This window comes from Hyperolius riggenbachi, chromosome 9 (genome assembly GCF_040937935.1).
Source record: "Hyperolius riggenbachi isolate aHypRig1 chromosome 9, aHypRig1.pri, whole genome shotgun sequence".
NCBI lineage: Eukaryota > Metazoa > Chordata > Amphibia > Anura > Hyperoliidae > Hyperolius > Hyperolius riggenbachi.
Window position 1 is genome coordinate 27,079,924 of NC_090654.1, and position 19,717 is coordinate 27,099,640.

The 19,717-nt window shown below is 45.2% G+C and overlaps 1 long non-coding RNA gene across 4 annotated transcripts in view; it reads left to right on the forward strand.

Moving 5' to 3' along the window:
- The window catches only part of LOC137532092 (uncharacterized), a 122,996-nt gene that overhangs the window by 9,797 nt on the left and 93,482 nt on the right, over positions 1–19,717 (forward strand). Inside the window, exon 3 of one of the 4 annotated variants that reach the window (XR_011023853.1) lies at positions 13,400–13,827. The exons of 2 other annotated variants lie outside the window; for them this stretch is intronic. This is a non-coding gene — a long non-coding RNA (uncharacterized lncRNA). Of the gene's footprint in view, positions 1–6,299; positions 6,515–13,399; positions 13,828–19,717 lie in introns of those variants that run through there. One more of the 4 variants, XR_011023852.1, reaches the window with a different exon arrangement.

Sequence of the window (19,717 nt, forward strand, 5' to 3'; positions counted from 1 at the left end):
TGCGCTGGTATATCAAACTCCACATATATGCTGAGAAAGAGGTCAGCAGACCGTGATCTCTGTACAGCGCTGTGGAATATGTCAGAGCTATATAAATGTATAACAATAATAGTGTGTGACTGTGGTGAGGACATTAGAGTGTAAGCTCCTCTGGTGCAGAGACTGATGGGAATGGATCAGTGATCTCTGTACAGCGCTGTGGAATATGTCAGAGCTATATAAATGTATAACAATAATGGGGCTTGATTCACAAAGCCGTGCTAACTGTTTAGCACGGGTGTGCTAAACAGTTAGCACGTGAAGTGCCGTTTGCGGACGCAAAAGCCCGTGATCCCGCAAATTGCGGCACTTTACGTGCGCAAAAGTCAGCGAACAGCACTTTACGTGCTGACTGTTTAGCACGGCTTTATGAATCACACTAAGGTGTGTGACTGGGGTGAGGACATTATTATTATTATTTTTTTTTTATTTATATAGCGCCAACATATTCCGCAGCGCTTTACAAAGCACAATAAGACGACAAGGGGAACATAGATACACTAACAAATGTACAGCAGAGTTCCAAGCAGCACAAATATTGTTACAAGAACAGTAAACATTAGGAGGATGACCCTGCCCTTGCGAGCTTACAATCTAATGGGTTGTGGGGGACACACTAGGTAAGGGGGTGGAGGATGGATGAGGCAGTGATTCTTTGCCTCTGATTACATTGTGACAGATAAGTAAATAAGGGCTATAGAATGTTATAAGCTTGTCTGAAAAGGTGTGTTTTAAGAGTGCGTTTGAAGATGTCCAGGTTTGGAGCATGACGTACAGGCTGTGGAAGAGAGTTCCAGATAAGGGCTGATGCTCGTGTAAAGTCCTGGATGCGAGCATGAGAGGAGGTGATCAGCTTAGAGGCCAGGAGAATTTCTTGGGAGGAGCGAAGGTTGCGGGAGGGACAATATCTTGAGATTAGTGAGGAGATGTATGGAGGAGACAACTCGTGGAGGGCTTTGTATGTTAGAGTCAGGAGTTTGAACTGGATCCTTTGGGTAATGGGTAACCAGTGGAGAGAACGGCACAGTGGGGCTGCATCGGAAGAGCGTGTGGAAAGGTGAATGAGGCGGGCCGCTGCATTTAGAAGGGATTGGAGAGGAGCTAGCCTGTTTTTTGGTAGGCCACAGAGCAGGGTGTTGCAGTAGTCTAGGCGGGAGATGATTAAGGCATGAACAAGCATTTTGGTGGCCTCGTGTGTGAGGAAGGGACGGATACGGAATATATTTTTGAGCTGGAAATAGCAGGTGGTGGTTAATGAGGCAATGTGAGGTTTAAAGGAGAGCTCTGAGTCAAGTATAACCCCCCAAGCAGCGGGCCTTAGTGGTTGAGGTTATTGGGGTGTTGTCTACCGTTATGGTTGCAATTGGTGGGGGTGTAGATAGCAATGGTGGAAAAATCACAATTTCCGTTTTAGTCATGTTGAGTTTGAGGAAGCGGGAGGACATGAATGCAGAAATGGCACGTAGACAGTCGGGGACTCTGGATAGTAGTGAGGACAGGTCAGGAGCTGAGAGATAGATTTGGGTGTCATCCGCATAGAGGTGATACTGGAAGCCAAAAGAGTTAATTAGTTGTCCCAGGCCACGGGTGTAGATTGAGAAAAGAAGTGGCCCAAGAACAGAGCCTTGAGGTACACCAACAGACAGTGGGTGTGGAGAGGACTTGGTGTTAGAGAAGGAGACAGTGTAAGAGCGTCCAGAGAGATAAGAGGAGATCCAGGAATGTGCTTGTCCCTTGATTCCTAAAGATGACAGTGTCTGCAGAAGCAGAGCATGATCAACCGTGTCATTAGAGTGTAAGCTCCTCTGGTGCAGAGACTGATGGGAATACAATACAATACAATACAATAACATTTATATAGCGCTTTTCTCCCATAGGACTCAAAGCGCTTAGGCTCTCTCAGATTCAGTAATTAGTAGGATGAAGTATTCACACAACAAAAGTTATATTTCTGCAAATGCCAAACTAAACAGGTGGGTTTTCAGTCTGGATTTAAACACGTCCAGGGATGGAGCTGTCCTGATCTGTTGAGGTAAGGAGTTCCAAAACGTAGGGGCAGCATGACAGAAGGCTCTGGGACCAAAAGTTTCCAAGTGGACTCTGGGTATGACTAGATTATTAGAACCTGTTGATCTGAGAATGCGGGGATTGCTACGCAGCTGCAACATATCTTTCATGTATCCAGGGCCTAAATTATTCAGGGATTTAAATGTCAGTAGGCCGATCTTGAATAGGACCCTCCATTCTATAGGTAGCCAGTGAAGGGAGTGGAGGACTGGCGTTATGTGGCAGTGACGGGGTTAGTTGGTTAGCAGTCTGGCAGCAGTATTCTGTATCAGCTGTAGTCGGTACAAGACCTTTTTTGGAAGGCCAGTGTAGAGAGCATTGCAGTAGTCCAGTCGGGATGTGATGAAGGCGTGGACTAAGGTTGGCAGATCTTCTGGGGGTATGAGGTGCTTGATTTTTGCAATGTTCTTCAGGTGAAAATAGGATGATTTCACCACAGCAGAGATTTGAGTCCTGAAGTTTAAATCCCAATCAATTAGAACTCCCAGGCTACGCACATGATCAGAGCTGCGTAGATCCGTGCCTCCTATTCCCAGTGGTGAAGACTGCAAGTTAAATTGTTTTGTTATCATGCTCTGCCCTCCAATCAGAAGGACTTCAGTTTTGTCTGCATTTAGTTTCAGCCAGTTGTCATTCATCCATTGCTGTAGTTCACGTAAGCAGGCGTTTATAGTTAGAGTTGGGTCTGTCACACCAGGCTTGAAGGAAAGATATAGTTGGGTGTCGTCTGCATAGCAGTGGTATGTCAGGCCATGTTTTTGGATTAGTTTTCCCAGCGGTAACATGTAAATCGTGAAAAGCAGGGGAGAGAGGATTGAGCCCTGGGGCACCCCATACTTAAGTGATACAGGGGTGGACAGGAAGGGCCCCATAGACACTTTGTGGGTTCTGCCACTCAAGAAGGATTGGAACCACTGAAGAACTATGCCATCAATGCCGCAGTATTCCTGTAGCCTGTTTATCAAGATGTCATGGTCTCTGTACAGCGTTGTGGAATATGTCAGTGCTATATAAATGTATAACAATAATAGTGTGTGACTGTGGTGAGGACATTAGAGTGTAAGCTCCTCTGGTGCAGAGTGATGGGAATGGATCAGTGATCTCTGTACAGCGCTGTGGAATATGTCAGCGCTATATAAATAAATTCAGCTCCAGGACACCCCTTTGTGGGTGTTCCTGGAAATCCCTGATTGTGCACCTCTCCTTCCCAGCACCCTACTGTGGCTCCCCTCCAAGTTAAGAACCCCTACCATGAGCAACCCCCCCTTCCCCCCCAAGACATAGCCTCCAAGTTTGGGACTCTGTACGGTACTCGTCCAATCTACAATCTCCCCATCTACCACTATCACCCCTCATGGGGAATCCCCTTTTTCGTCCTGGCCTAGATTGCTCCACTTCATTTTCCTGGTGGTTGGAACACGGTCTAACCCACGTGGACCATCTTCTCACCCCCTAGAGGTGTTTGTTCGTGGTCCGAACTCCAGGAAAAATATCGAATTCCTAAAACGGAACTTTTCCGATATCTTCAATTACGACACTGGATCACCACACTTATTAAAGACAGAGACCTCCCACTAAATCTTACCCCCTATGAGAACATCTGCCTCCGCCGCCCTGATTCTCGAGGCCTAATTTCCTCTATTTATGCCTTTCTAACTCGCCCCCAACACCCTATCCAGCACGCATATGTGTAAAGATGGGAATCTGACCTAGCAGAAACCAAGGACAGAGAGGACTGGCTGGACATCTAAATGCTCCAACAATCTACATACGATAGAATCGGCATATAAAGTCCTGACCAGGTGGTACCTGGTTCCAGCTAGAATAGCCAAGGTCTTCCCCTCAGCTAATCCCTTCGGGATGCAGAGTGACAGGGGACATGCTACACACTTGGTGGTCCTGCCCCCGCCTTATCAGATTTTGGAGGCGTGTCTTTAAGTTGTTGTCCTCCCTATTTCACAAGACAATTCCCAAAAATCCATGGCAAGCCCTACTGCATGCAATAATAGAATCGTTAATCATCAGACAAAACAAACTAGCTTCCTTAGTATATTCAGCGGCCACAATGACCATAGCAAACACTTGGAAGAAACCTTCAGTTAATTTTGAGGACGTTAAGGCCGGAGTGAACTCCTACATGGTCAATGAAAAACTCACAAGTATACTTCGGGATACCCACAAAACTTTCGAGAAAATATGGGAACCTTGGATCCAGCTCGAGCATCCAAACATGGAGGATACACTAATCACTAGGCTATGAGATGGGCCCCTTCTCTTTCTCTACCTTTCTTTTCCATCCTCTCTATCTCTCTTTTCCTTCTCTCTTCTCCTCTACCATACTCCTACCCCTGACCCTCTCCACGTTTTGAATAGCAGAGGTTTTTGCTCGCTGCCTAGAGCTAACCTCCTAGGCTTCCCTTTACACCGGCCTTCCCTTTCTTCTCCCTTCCCCCTCCAGGTCGCTTCCTACACCTTCCCCTTACCATAGCATACCCCAGATAGATGGTTTAATTCTCTGAGGTACATCTATCCTTCCACAGAAACTACCCCCCTTCCCCAACCCTCTCCAGGCCTGCTGGTCCAGACAGATCCCTCTTCTGTTACTCCTTGTGTAGTATGTCCCCCCCCCCCCTACCTTCGTAGGTACTTTGGGCGACTTGCAAATCAAAGCTAGGCCCTTACACCCTTCCCAGCCTGGGTGATGCAATGCACGAGGCTTGCCTGGCTCTCACCACCCACACATCTCCTGTTTTATTAAGGTTATATAACTGCTTTACTATACATGGTCACCCTGTGTTTTATGTTCTGTGCTATATAAGCTTTGTTTGTTTTTTTTTCCCTCTCGTTGTTCAATGTTCTTCTTTAAAAACTTTCAATAAAAACTTTGAAACAAACAGAGCTATGTACATAATAAAATAACATCTCACGGACAATCTTTATTTCTGAATGTAAGGAAATATGTCATAAGGTGGCAACACATGAAAAAAATATATATTTTCAATTCACAAAGTACAATCAATTTTTCTGATTGATTGTAACATTTGAAAAATACTCACCAGCTTTCAAGTTTTCCCCAATTATGAAAACAAAGAAAAACATTGCTTGGATGTATAAATCAAGAAATTGACTACCTGCACCATTCAGGCCCCTTTTACACCTGCCCTCTGCGTCGCCCCGCGTTACGCTTCCCCGCCACACCCCCAGCAAGGGCCATGTAAGTCTGTGGAGACTCACACACATGGGGCTTGATTCACTAAACCGTGATAACTCAAATATCACACCTTATCAAAGATATCACACTTTATCAAAGTTAACACGCCTTATCAGAGTAGCATAGCGAGCGCTACGAACCCGCTGAGGCTCAGGGCAGGATGAGTGGCGTTGCCAACTAGCAGGCATAAATTTGTAGTGCTCGCTGTGTGACTCTGATAAGGCGTGTTAACTTTGATAAGGTGTGATCTTTGATAAGGTGTGATATTTTAGTTATCACAGCTTAGTGAATCAAGCCCTTAAAGTGTACCTGAGAGCAGTGGCGTAGCTAAGGAGCTGTGGGCCCAGGTGGGAGTTTTACATGGGGCCCCCCAAGCACTCTATACATAACAATTGAGACGGCGCACCAAAACCTGCCAATGGCAACTACAGTGTCAGAGGTGCAAGAGGGGATGGGGAGGAGTTTGTTAATGATTCTTTTCATTCAAAGCATTCAGGCTGGGTGCACACTTGCCAGTGCGGAAAAGGTCACATTTTATGTCATGTGCGGTTTTGCGTTTGTGGTGCGTCTTTAGTGCGTTTGCCTTTTTTCCGCATATGCGTTTTTCTTGCGGTTTGCTTACGTTTGCGGTTCGCATATACAAAACGCATATGCGTTTTTCAGTTGCGTTTTAGGCAAATTGCTAGGAAGACAACAGGAAGGGAAATGCGTTTGCGGTTCGCATATACAAAACGCATTTGCGTTTTTCAGTTGCGTTTTAGGCAAATTGCTCGGAGGACAACAGGAAGCGGAAATACATCATAAAATATATTTTAAAAACGCATACAAAACGCATGACATTACGTTACCATTGACTTTCATTATGTGCGTTTAAAAATATGCAACAAAACCAGCATTTTTAAAAACGTATGATGTGCGTGTTTTTTGTTAAAAGTTTTAATACATATAATAACTGTTCAAAATTAAATTTTTTTATTTTCAGGTGCATAGACTTTGTGAAACTCTGCATTATGTTTTATTAACAGGCCCAATTTTTGTCACCTCACTTGTTCCGGCCTAAGATCTGGACTTGGACACTGATATACTATCCGTTCACTCCCTCTGTCCTGGGCCGCTGCCTCAATCACTTAGTGAATCCTCACTTCTTGAGCCTACTATTGTGTATTGTTTTGTACAAAAAGTTGATAATTGATGATGTACCTGTATACCTTTTTCTTCATAATCGAAATAAAAATAGTGTTACCAAAAAAAAAGTTTTAACACACTATGGAGCACTCCTCCTTCTACCATTTTTAAAAACGCAAGTTTTATAAAATGCATACAAAACGCATCTGCGATTTGTGATGCGGCCCATTGACTACCATTGCAGACAAAAACGCTGCGTTTTCCCGCAACGCTAGCGTTTCTGCTAAGTGTGTTCCCAGCCTTATAGAAGTGATCATGTCAAGCAAAGGACCAATAAAGAGCTAATATTGCAGTTGAAGCAGGGCCCTACGGGGCCCCTCTGGCGTTGAGACCTCTGCAACCCCTATTGCTACGCCACTGCCTGAGATAGCGAGGGAGAAAAACATTATACCTACCTGGGGCTTCCTCCAGCCCCTTCCAGGCTTATTGCTCCCTCACCGCCTCCTGGATCATCTGCAACTGGCCCCCGGAAAATCCTGCAGTCGGGGCCAGTTGCCGCAGGTCCGGCCACATGCACTCCCCTGTTGTGCTCCCATCGGCAGGAGCGTTCTGCGTCTGCGCAGTAGTACTGCATGCACAGTATGCCCTGGGCCGGAGGACTTTCCAGGGCTAATTGTGGAGGATCCAGGTGGTGCAGAAGGACAGGGAGAGAGCGATAAGGCTGGAGGGGGCTGGAGAAAGCCCCAGATATGCATAATTTTTTTTCTTCCTCGCCATCTCAGGTTCACTTTAACCCGATGTGACGCGGCGAGCCGGAAGTATCCAAACCACCGCACTCCCAACGCAAAGTCTGCAGCACAATGCCACATGATCCATGCCTACCGCACAGATTATGCAACAATGCAAGTCAATGGGGGATACAGCGTACAGAGTAAACAGGAGTGCGGTGTGACGTGGTGCGCATGCACGGACCAACAGGAACCCAAGTGATGTACTTCCTGCCCAGCATGATGTATGTCACTGAGCTGGGGGTGGTGCTATGCACACGACACTGTCGTCGCACCGTGGCGCAGGATCATATGAACGCTGTTTTATAACCTTAGGCAGGGCCAGCTCTAGACTTTTTGCCACCTGAGGCAAACTTGAAGATGCAAGCCGCACCCCCCCCCCCCGCCCCCCTCGAATGATCGCTCGCATAGCAGAGGAAATGGGGTGGACTGCTGTTCATCAGAGGGGTGCCAAATTTCTCTCCTCCCTCCGCTAGGGTCCTTCTCCATGCAGAACAGCAGCAACAAGGCACTTACATCCAGCCGCCGGTGGGTCTCCCCTTTGATGTGCCTGCAGCTGTCTCCCTGTGATCTGCACTCAGTAGCCGCCGCTCATCTACTTCCTGTTGCAGAAACAGGAAGTAGACGAGCAGTGGCTACGGAGGGCAGATCACAGCTCCCGGCGGCTGCAGGCACATCAAAGGGGAGACCCCTCGGTGGCTGGACGACATGTAAGTGCCTTGCCACTGCTGTGCTGCATGGAGAGGAGCACTGGAGGAAGACCCTAGGAGAGGGTGGGCAGGATGCCGCCCTGACACTGATGCCGCCTGAGGAAGTGGCGTCCCCTGACATGGGTGGCAGGGGGCTGATCTTAGGAGAAAAACCAGGATCTTCTGAAAAATTTCCGAGACAAAAATAACCCCCCCCCCCCCTCAAAAAAAAAGAAATTTGGTCATATTCGTCGCTTGAAAAAAAAAATCTATCAATCATTATGTACAACCCATTGATTTTATCAAATTGCCAGAAAAGGAGATCTTTTTATTGTATTGTGTAGCCACCTATAGTCTTATGATTGCTTAATTATAAAGGTGCGAAGATTGAATACATGAACATTACACGGGATAAACAGGAAATGGCTTTTTATTACTGATAACGCACTTTAACAGATTAATTTTCACTTTTAACACAACATTTGCAATTACATTAAGGCAGCAAAGAAAACAAAATCAGTTTGCATCATTTTATAATGCTGAACATAATTGATCAAAACCTTAAACTACGTAAACACACATAAGATAAAAATCATTTGAAACCATCGACCCGCCATAATTAAAGTGAATATAAAGTGGACTAAAATAAAACAAAAAATATACTTAAGGAGGGGGGAGGCTCTGGGTGATATAGAGCCTTCCTGTTCCTCTCCTGGTCCCCTCATTCCCCCGCTGGCTTCCCCGTTATCCGTATTCAACCGATCGGTCAGGGTCTGCTCTTTCACCGCAGGAGGCTTCAAAAATCTTCGGGAGCCCGAGTGCTCCTGAAGACAGTTGGCTCCATACTGCGCCTGCGCTCTCTCACCCGCGCTCAAGCTTGTGAGGTGCAGAGCCACCCATCTTCGGGAGCATTCGGGCTCCTGAAGCCTTCCGAAGCTTCCTTCAGTGGGAGATTGGAACGAGGTGGACTGCGAGAAGAGTGGGAAGGCTTTATAGGACCCAGAGCCTCCCCTCTCCATAGGTAAGCAGTGTTCAAATTTTTTTCCAGCTGGGCGGCATGAAGAAGTAGCCGGGTGGGGCGAGATGAGAGAATGCAGGGCTGGCACTTCTCTGCACAACTCTGCTTACAGCATAGTAGGAGGTGAGCCAATGACAGCCGGGTGCTCATCAAAACTAGCCGGGTGGAGCACTCGGCTAAAACAGCCTGGGGAGAACACTAGGTAAGTATCTGTTTGTTTGTTTTTTTTATTTCAATTTACATTGGCAGTTCTACACCCGATCCAAGAAACAGACGATCCCGTACAAACCCAAACGATATAATTGATCGGAATGTGCCGATAGTCTAATCACATGAGTGCAGAAGGAAAAAAACAACAACAAATGAGATAATCACCCAATCGCAATAGACACAAACAATCATTGCAACGGATCAGTGCATAACAGCGCCTATGCATAAAAATGGCGCCGCATTAAAAAGATACGCTTATCGCTATTTATCGTTAGTACTGCATAATAATGGCGCACAGGGAAAAAAGAAGAAAAATAGAACACACTAACGTTATTTATCAATAGTGCCATTCATTTGCCAAACAGCAGACGTTATTGCCCACAGTAACGTTATTTATCAATAGCGCCCTACATAAGCCAAACTGCAGACGTTGTTTAACTGCAAAACAGTGAATGGATTTAATGTAACACTGTCAAGGTTAGGGTTAGGCACCACTGGGTCTGGGGGGGTCTTAGGGTTAGGCACCACCAGGGGGGTCTTAGGGTTAGGCACCACCAGGGAGATGGTTAGGCACCACCAGGGGGGTGGTTAGGGTTAGGCACCACCAGGGGGGTGGTTAGGGTTAGGCACCACCAGGGGGGTGGTAAGGGTTAGGCACCACCAGGGGGGTCTTAGGGTTAGGCACCAACCGGGGGGGTCTTAGGGTTAGGCACCAACCGGGGGGTCTTAGGATTAGGCACCACCAGGGGGGTCTTAGGGTTAGGCACCACCAGGGGGGTCTTAGGGTTAGGCACCACCAGGGGGGGTTTAGGGGTTAGGGATAGGTACAGAGAGGGTTCTGTGTGTTAACGCTAAATAACAATAAGGCTTTAACGTTAAATAACAATAAGGCTTTAACGGTAAATAGCGATAAGCGGCAAACGGATTAGTAGCAACACCGTGCGCCATTATTCGCAGGCGCCATTTTCAGACGGATCCTCATTGCAAACCCAACGACTGAAGTCAGAAAAAGAACTTACATTTCACTCCAAACGTCCATTCCGTAGAACATACACTGTTCAAAAAAACGATAGCTGGAGGATCTGTCATTGAATTAAAAGTTTCTAGCAACTTTAGTCTGTGTGTCTATAGCTTTACATTACAGCAAGTATAATGACAGAATAAGCACAATTATGAAGTTATTAAACCCCAGAGAGCAACAGGTTCATCAATGACTTTTTGCTTCTTATTTAAACCAGACCTAAACTCAGAGCTTCCCCTCTCCTCTAAAAGATAAGCAACAGCATAATAACCTTTAAAGAAAAACATTTATTTGTTGGAGCTGATACAAATCCTGCAATAATTCTGCAGTGTGTTTACTTCCTACTTTCATTGAAGCAGACATAGGGTTAATATCCTGTGTTTACAAATTAGCGGCTCTGCCGAGGACTGTCGGGATTCCTAACCTGACACAGCTGAGAGGTCAACTTACAGTTGTGATTACTTACAGCTGAGGAGGAATTAGAGAGGCCTTTCACTCTAAACACAAACAGGGTGGATTCATCTGTGTTTTCCTTGTGTCCTGTGTATGAGTTGAGGTCCACTTTATTCAAATATATTTACATGTGATTTATTGCGTTTCATAGTTCCACAAAGCAAATTTGTACTGAATAAATGATTACAGCATTTTAGTCTGTTCCAAAGCCTAAAAAAAAAATGATTTACTTCCTATGGACTAATTTCCCAAGTGTGTACATCAAGTTATCGGATTGGAAAAACATCTGCCCGTTTTTTAGGCCAGTGCTGCCACACATGCGGAGATTTTAATGCCAACAACAGAGATGATCAATGAGGGGCTAATAATAATCAAGAATATTTATTACTGTCTATGGCATACATGTCAAACTCCGGCCCGCAGGCCAAATCTGGGCCTCAGAACCATTAAATTTGGGGGGGGGGTGGGGGGGGGAAGCACTAAACACTAGGGAACTGTATAGGGGTGGGAGGTAGGGGCCTCTAGACACCAGGAAACTGTACAGGGGAGAGGCCTCTAGACACCAGGGAACTGTATAGGGGAGGGTGGGGGCTTCTAGACATCAGGAAACCATATAGGGGAGGGAAACACCAGGGGACTGAATAAGGGAAGGAAGGTGGACCACTAAACACCAGGGAACTGTATGGGGGGGGGGGGGGGGGTAGGGGCCTCTAGACACCAGGGAACTGTACAGGGGAGGGGCCTCTAGACACCAGGGAACTGTATAGGGGAGGGTGGGGGCTTCTAGACATCAGGAAACCATATAGGGGAGGGACAACTAGACACCAGGGAACTGAATAAGGGAAGGAAGGTGGACCACTAAACACCAGGGATTTGTATAGGGAAGGTGGGCTACTAAACACCAGGGAACTGTATAGGGGGGGGGGGGGGAGGAGACACTAGACACCAGGGATCTGAATAGGGGAGGGAGGCCATTAGACACCACGGAACTTTATAAGGGAGGAAGGTGGCCAGTAGACATTGAGGGTGGCCTGCAACTAGGTCCCATTGTACAATTTTGACCCACTTTGTATTTGAGTTTGACACCCCTGGTCTGTGGGGTGTATTCAGTAAATGTCAGTAAAACTGCTTTAGCACCATTGTTGCTTGCAAATTTTCGCCAAGGTAATTTTCGCATTGAAAATGTTATTTTTGATTTTGAGAAAATATTCGCAGTAATACTTTATATTTTCGCAGTATGGTCAGAGGAAACAGATTTTTGTTTCTCTTGCGAAAATTCACAGTAACCGTGAAAAATCATTATTTTTCCTGCAGAAATTTGCAAAAGTCGGTTATGTTTACTCACAAACTCATTTCAAAATTATTTTTGATGGCATTTTCGCTTGAATTTTACATTATTTTCGCAAAAATGAATGGGAAAAGAATATCGGCATTTTCGGTCATCACTGCTTAGTACGTATTGCACAATTACGCACGTATTGCACAATTATGCACGTATTGCACAATTAATACAGTTCGCCCTACCTTGGTAACACGTATGTTGAGAGAGTACTGCGCTAATTGCGCAAGGCATACTGCAGTGCTGTCAGAAGTACTGGTAAAATTGGCATGCAATACCCGCGCTTGGCAATTTTACCGGCATTTACTGAATGTGTATTTTTTGGGAGAGATTCACCTTGCAAGAACTAAAGGGAAATACAAGTGAAACTCGAAAAATTAGAATATCGGGCTAAAGTCCATTCATTTTAATAAATCAACTTAGGACAACTGTAGCAAGAGGTATGTGGAGGCTGACATATTTATTTTCTTTAGTAAGTAATACCAGTTGCCTGGCAGCCCTGTTGATCTATTTGGCTTCAGTAGTGTCTGATAACACCAGAAACAAGCATACAGCTAATCCAGTCAGGTCTGACAATAATGTCAGAAACACCTGACCTGCTGCATGCTTGTTCAGGGGCTATAGCTAAAAGTATTAGCGGCAAAGAATCAGCAGGATGGCCAGGCAACTGGTATTGTTTAAAAGGAAATAAATATGGCAGCCTCCATAACCCTCTCGCTTTAGTTGTCCTTTAAAAGGTGAAACTAATATCTGAAATAGAAACCCTTTGCAGGTTTTTTGGATTAATTAGCTGATTAGAGTCTGACACTTTGAGCCTAGAATATTGAACATGTTTACAATACTGTATTCTAATGGTCTGAGATGTTGATTTTTGGGTTTTCATAAGCTGTAAGCCGTAATTATCAAAATTATAACAAATAAAGATTTGAAATATCTTGCTTTGTAATGAGTCTATTTCATATATTAGTATCACCTTTTAAGTTAAATTACTGAACTAAAAGGAATTTTGCACGATATTCTAATTTTCCGATTTTCACCTGTATTCGCAGTGGATCCAGTAACAATCTCACAGAAGTTCTAACTCTTCACTTCTCCGTAAAAATTAAAAATAATGTCTGGAATACTGTACAAATTGGCATAAGGGTTTTGGTTTTAGTAGGCACCATGAGGTGGCAGTATATACTGTCAATATCATTCTTGCCTTGTCCTTTAAGCCAGAAGCATCTGCGGTATGCAGATTTGGACTTTGCTAGGAGATAGGAATCAAATATGTCTTTCTTCATCCCACCGAAATATGAGGGCATCTCAGTGGGTTGAGCAGGTGTTATGAGAGCCAAAGAGGCATTCCCAAGTTCCAGCTTAGACTTTCTTTGAGATCTACATTCTGTTTGTGTTCCATGTTTGAACAATTTCTGTGAAATAAGTCTGTTTACTCATAGATGGTTTGAGGAGAATATTCGCTGGTTTTACTGCTCCAACTTGAGTGTCTATATCGAGATCCACACTGAATCCAGCTTCCAAAGACACATGCCAAGTGCCGACGGAATTTGGTTCCAACGAAGGTGTAGAAGAAAGGATTAATGCAGCAATGGAAGTGAGCGATATTACGGCATACTAAGTAGACGTAGTCAATAGAATTGTTGCAGTCTCCATTCACAGACTCCTGGGACATCTGTGTGGCCTGGATGAAGATCACAACATTGTAGGGGGTCCAGCAGATGAAGAAGGCTACCACGATCATGAGTATCATCTTCATAGCTTTGTCCTTATTGTGCATTTTGGTGTGGTACAGCTTGATGACAATCAGTGTGTAGCAGTACAGGATGACCACTAGTGGAATCATAAAAAACATGACCAGCTGTTGATAGTACCCGAACTTTTTCCATCGTTGTATCTTGTCGGCTGCATATCCTGATGCCTCGCAAAGAGTTCCGTCGAATGGGTCTTCTCTTGTTCGATACAAGACAAACTTTGGAATAGTAGAAACCAAGCTCACTATCCAGATGGTGGCACTGGCTGCATACACATACAAGAGCTTCCTTGTCCTAGCAGCATAGATGGCATGGACTACGGCCATGTAGCGGTCTACAGTCATCATTGTTAGGAACAAAATGCTGCTGTAGAATCCAGTATAGAAGACAGATGAGACCACTTTGCATAAGCCGTCACCAAAGATCCATTTGTGGTTGTGATAGTAACCCCAAAAGGGAAGTGAGGCTGTAAACATCAGGTCAGATATCACCAGGTTGAAGATGAACAAGTTGGTCACGGTCTTGATGTTCTCAAATTTCAAGAGTAGGAACAGAATCAAGCCGTTCCCCAGCAAGCTGACGGCGAAAATCATGTAGTAGAAGACTGGGACTACCAGAGCTCCAAATCTGTTGCTTTCAGTGTTTGGGCATAAATAGACTGGTTCTTCATCATAGCTCGGGGTTGTCAAGGCAGAGTACGCGCTTATCAGGTTCTCAGTGATAGCCATGGTAGACTTCTAAGTTCTTCCGAGACCCAACAGAGCAGCGTTGGACTCCTGTACTCGGGGCTCGATCAGAGTCCCGGAATCTGAATGCAGAAGAAAGAAATCACTGTGTTAGTGTGAAGGAGTTTTTCCGGGAACCCACTCCTGGTGGCTCTTGATGAGCAATGTTCATTTTGCAACTTCAGGAAACCAGTCACAGCATATGGTGATGGTTTTTTAGAAGCAGGAAACACATTTTTAGAAGGATGGAGATTTGTGCAACTGGACAAAAAAAACAGTTAAACAGGCAAAATTCTGCACACGTTCTGAGCAGAAGAAAATGTTAAATGTCCTTCGATATCTGGGGAGCAAAAGTGAAAAAAATGTGATTGCTCATCTCAGATACCTGCATAGACGATCTACTGGAATAGTAGCGGCTTTTACTTACCGTGGGAAAGGCAAAGGTAACACACCTGGGGCCATATGCAATTCAGTTTTCCACCTGAGTTTTTTTCCTATGTGATATTTTTAACCAGTTCACCCCCAAGGGTTTTTATCCTAACGGACCAGAGCAATTTTCAGTTGTCAGTGCTCCTCCCTTTTATTCCCTAATAACTTTATCACTACTTATCACAAGAAAATGATCTATACCTCGTTTTTTTCGCCACCAATTAGGCTTTCTGTGGATAGTACATTTTGCTAAGAATTTTTTTATTCTAATGAGAAAAACAGAAAAAAAAAGAAAAAAAATCATTATTTCTCAGTTTTTTTAGCCATTATAGTTTTAAAATTAAACATTCTCCTGTGGATAAAACAAACACGTTTTATTTGCCCAGTTGTCCCGATTATTAAACCGTTTAAATTATGTCCCTATCACAATGTATGGCGACAGTATATTATTTTGAAATACAAGTGTTATTTTTCTGTTCTGTTTTTTTTTTTCTGGCCATAATTACCAGCCCCTATATAATAAATTAAAATAAATTTTCCCCTGTAACGATTGTGGAATTCTCTTCGTGATCAGCGCACAGGACGTGCGCTGACACTGCGGAAATCCTCCACAAGCGTATAATTTGAGGGAACCCAGCAAAAGGTGCAACGCACCTGTAGAGGGAAATTCCTGTCGGCAGGTGGAGCTGTGGAGTGCAGAGAAACAGCTCCTCTGCCTGCCACAGACGACAGACAGGAATTGCACGAAGGGAAGAAACACAGGGCAAGATAGCCCTGAAAGAGAGAGATCAAAGCGACAGAGGGTATGTGTGTCCACCAATCTAGTCGCCACCCTGCGACGATGAACACACAACCGTGAAGATCAGGTGAGAAGGCAATCGCCAGAGATGGCGATTGCTAACAGCGACACAAGACCGAATAAGCACAGATGAGGAATGTATGTATGTCCACCAATCTAGCCGCCAACCTGCGACGGCGGACACACAACAGAGGAAACCAAGTGAGAACACAATCGCAAGAGAAGCGATTGCGAAAGAGAATGAGCACAGGGACAGAATGTATGTGTGTGCACCAATCTAGTCGCCAACCCGCGACGGTGCACACACAACAGCAGAAATGAAGTAGGAACGCAATCGCAAGAGAGGCAATTGCCAGAGGTGACACAAGGCTTAAAGAGAACCCGAGGTGGGTTTGAAGAATATTATCTGCATACAGAGGCTGGATCTGCCTATACAGCCCAGCCTCTGTTGCTATCCCAAACCCCCCTAAGGTCCCCCCTGCACTCTGAAATCCCTCATAAATCACAGCCACGCTGCTGACAAACAGCTTGTCAGAGCTGGCTGTGTTTATCTCTATAGAGTCAGTCTGCTGCTCTCCCCGCCTCCTGCAGAACTCCAGTCCCCGCCTGCATCCCTTCCCTCCCTGCTGATTGGAGGGAAGGGACGGGGGCAGGGACCAGAGCTATGCAGGAGGCGGGGGAGCAGCTGAGACTGACACTACAGATGTAAACACAGCCTCACAGCACGGCTGTGATTCATGAGGGATTGCAGAGTGCAGGGGGACCTTAGTGGGGTTTGGGATAGCAACAGAGGCTGGGCTGTATAGGCAGATCCAGCCTCTGTATGCAGATAACATTCTTTAAACACACCTCGGGTTCTCTTTAAGCAAGACAGGGCATGAGAGTAGTAAAAGCACAGCAAATCATACAATGAGAAGATAAGGAAAATAACAAACGCTAACTAAACGCGAACACCGCACTCATTTGCAAAAGCGAACGTGTTTACTGCGCGGTCTCCGCGTGTTAAGCACAACAGAGACAAGCACGCCTAACTAACCACCGACAGACAAACATGAAACAAAGGACGCGAGCGCTTGCTTAACGGTTACCTCACCGAGCCTCCAGCAAGCGTTCGCATCAGACCAGACAGATACACGAAAACAGGAATAAGTGAGAGATACGATCCACTGCTCTTTCCGCCAGAGCGAGTGCGATCCAAGTAAGGCAACAGAGCTAGCAGGATCCCCTGCTCTTTCCGCCAGAGCAAGTGCGATCCAAGTATAGCAAGAGAGCTTAGCAGGATCCACTGCTTTTTCCGCCAGAGCAAGTGCGATCCAAGTACAGCAAGAGAGACAGAACAGGCAATACAAATAATACAATCCTGACTGCTCTAGCAAGGATGCCTAGCGCAGTCCCAGGAATTACTCTAAGCTAATCTTCAAACAATAAGCATGGCTGACACTCCAGGAGTGTTTCACAGGACAAACCCTTATGACCAGCGAAGCCTACTGGTCAGCAGCAGCTCCTTATAGTGCCAGCCCTCAAAGGAGCCAGCTGGGCAATTTGCATGTATGCAAATCCCTCAGCAAAGCAACTCTGAAAGTTGCAAGATGAAGCCAGGTCTCTTTTCCAGAGACCTGCATCTCACAGACATAAGGAATGGTCAAACAGCTGGCTGCTTGTGCAGCCAGCTGAGCGGATCATTACATCCCCCATAAAATATAGATTAAAAAAGCCCTAAGGCAACTTTTTTTTTTTTAAGCTGATTTTTTTTTTTACAAGTGTTTTTTTTTTTTCGGGGGGGGGGGGGGGGGGGGTGTCAGGGGGTTTGGAAGTGTAATTTTATTAATGAAGTGTATGTACTTGAAAATGTATGTATTTTGTAGATGTAGTATACTTTTTGGCCACAAGATGGCGCTAGTGAACACTCGTTATAGGAAGTGTTCACTTTTTTTTTTACACACTTTATTTAATTGTTACATTTCCTGTTTTTGTGAATGGACGTAGCCGCTGTTCGCGGTCACGTCCATTCACTCCAGGCACTGCGATTGGGTAGAGGACCGTTCGGTCTTCTTCCCCAATCACCCAGCACGGGATCCCGACGGAAACAGCGGCGGTAGCGGCGCGCACACAGCGGTAGCAGTGGAATGCGCAACGTATTAAAACGTCATGTTGCCGTTAATAGCGGTAAGCATGACGTTTTAATACGTTAGGATGTCGGTAAATGGTTAAAGAAAATACCTGCTAAGCCACCAGCAAGCAAGACCATTCTCAAAATAATTTTGATAGTACTTTTGTACTTACTTCTCAGTACTTTTTCATTTGAAAATTGCTGGAAAGTAATTTTAAATAGAAGATAAAAAAAAAAATTATCACCTAGGAGAAAACGCAGAAGAAAAGTGGAATTGCATATGTAGTGATAAGCACAACTTTTACACTAATTAGGGTAGTGATAAGCACATCATTTTTCGCAATTACAATGCAAAATTGTAATGCAAAATTTGACTGGGACTAATATTCAGAAAAGTGGGTGGAGCCTACAAAAGCCTATCAAAATTCACCCCTTGATTTTTAAGGGGAATATTTAATTGCTGCCATTCTTGCACTGTTAATGGCAAAAGCCTCAAGCCTGGTGCCAACAAGTCATTGGGTGACTGGGGTTTAAATTTAGAAAAGGGGGTGGAGCCACAGCCAATCAGATTTGCTTCTTTTCAATGCAAATTATTGATGCCACAGATCAAACCAGACCAAACTAGGTCATTGAGTAATTGTGTGTTAGGGTTAGAAAAAGTGGGCGGAGTCAACACCAAACAAATACATACCCGGGCAATGCCAGCTCATCAGCTACTGGGTAATATTTGATACTTCTCTCTCATTTATTCCTCACATTCACTCCCTAACCAGCTCCTGTCATCTCAAACTCAAAAAAACATCTCACATCTGACCTTTTCTTACTCAGGACACTACTAAAATGTTAGTGCATGCTCTTATAATATCTCATTTGGACTTTTGTAATATACTACTTTGTGGATTACCATATAACAGACTGGGACCCATCCAATCTGTACTGAACTCAGCTGCTCGACTCATCATCATTCATCTTGCTCCTCCTCTGCTTATCCTCTTTGTCAAGCTCTTCCTAATTGGCTACCAGAGGATCCATTAACCAGAGGATCCAGTTCAAACTCTTAACCCTAACCTACAAAGCTTTCCACAATCTCCCCTGTACCTCTCCTCACTAGTTTCCAGATACCAAAGGAATGCAATCTCAGATCTCCATACAACTTTCTTTTGTCCTCTTCTCGAATTACCTACTCGCATTCAGGCATACAAGATTTCTCACGTGCTTCACCCCTAATCTGGAATCCGCTGTCACAACTCATTCGTCACTCTCCAACATTTGAAATCTTTAAATGCTCCCTCAAAACTCACTTTTTCCGACAAGCATACAATCTAACTTAGGCCATTCCCCCTTTGACCTCTGGCCAAGTTGTACTCTTACTAGATAACCTAATAACATACAGCCTCTAGGCCAGGGGTCTCAAACTCGCGGCCCGCGGGCCATTTGCGGCCCTCGATACAATATTATGTGGTCCTCGCTGGCAAAAGCTTCCTTATAGTTCGCTTCAGTGCTCCCAAGTAATCCGCCGCATCCCCGCCGCTAAACGAGGGCTGCAGAGCCCCCAAATCGCCCGGGGGGCAATCCGCTGGCATTTCCTGGAAGGGGCAGAGCTTTCGGCTTCAGCTCTGCCCCTCCTGACGTCAATCGCCGCACGGATCGCCGCCTCTCCCCGCCCCTCTCTGTGAAGGAAGAGTGAGAGGGGCGGGCAGAGGCGGCTGTGAAATCCCTTATGCGGCCCAGCCTCATCCTGACTTTGCCTCCTGCGGCCCCCCAGGTAAATTGAGTTTGAGACCCCTGCTCTAGGCTCTAGGTATCAATAATACTACCCCATCTCTTGTGTTCCCCATTCTTTTAGATTGTAAGCTCGCAAGGGCAGGGCTCCCTCCCCCTTTTGTGTCTTGGAATTTGTTATGTCTTTTATTTGTTGTGTTACTTTTGTCACTGTCATTATT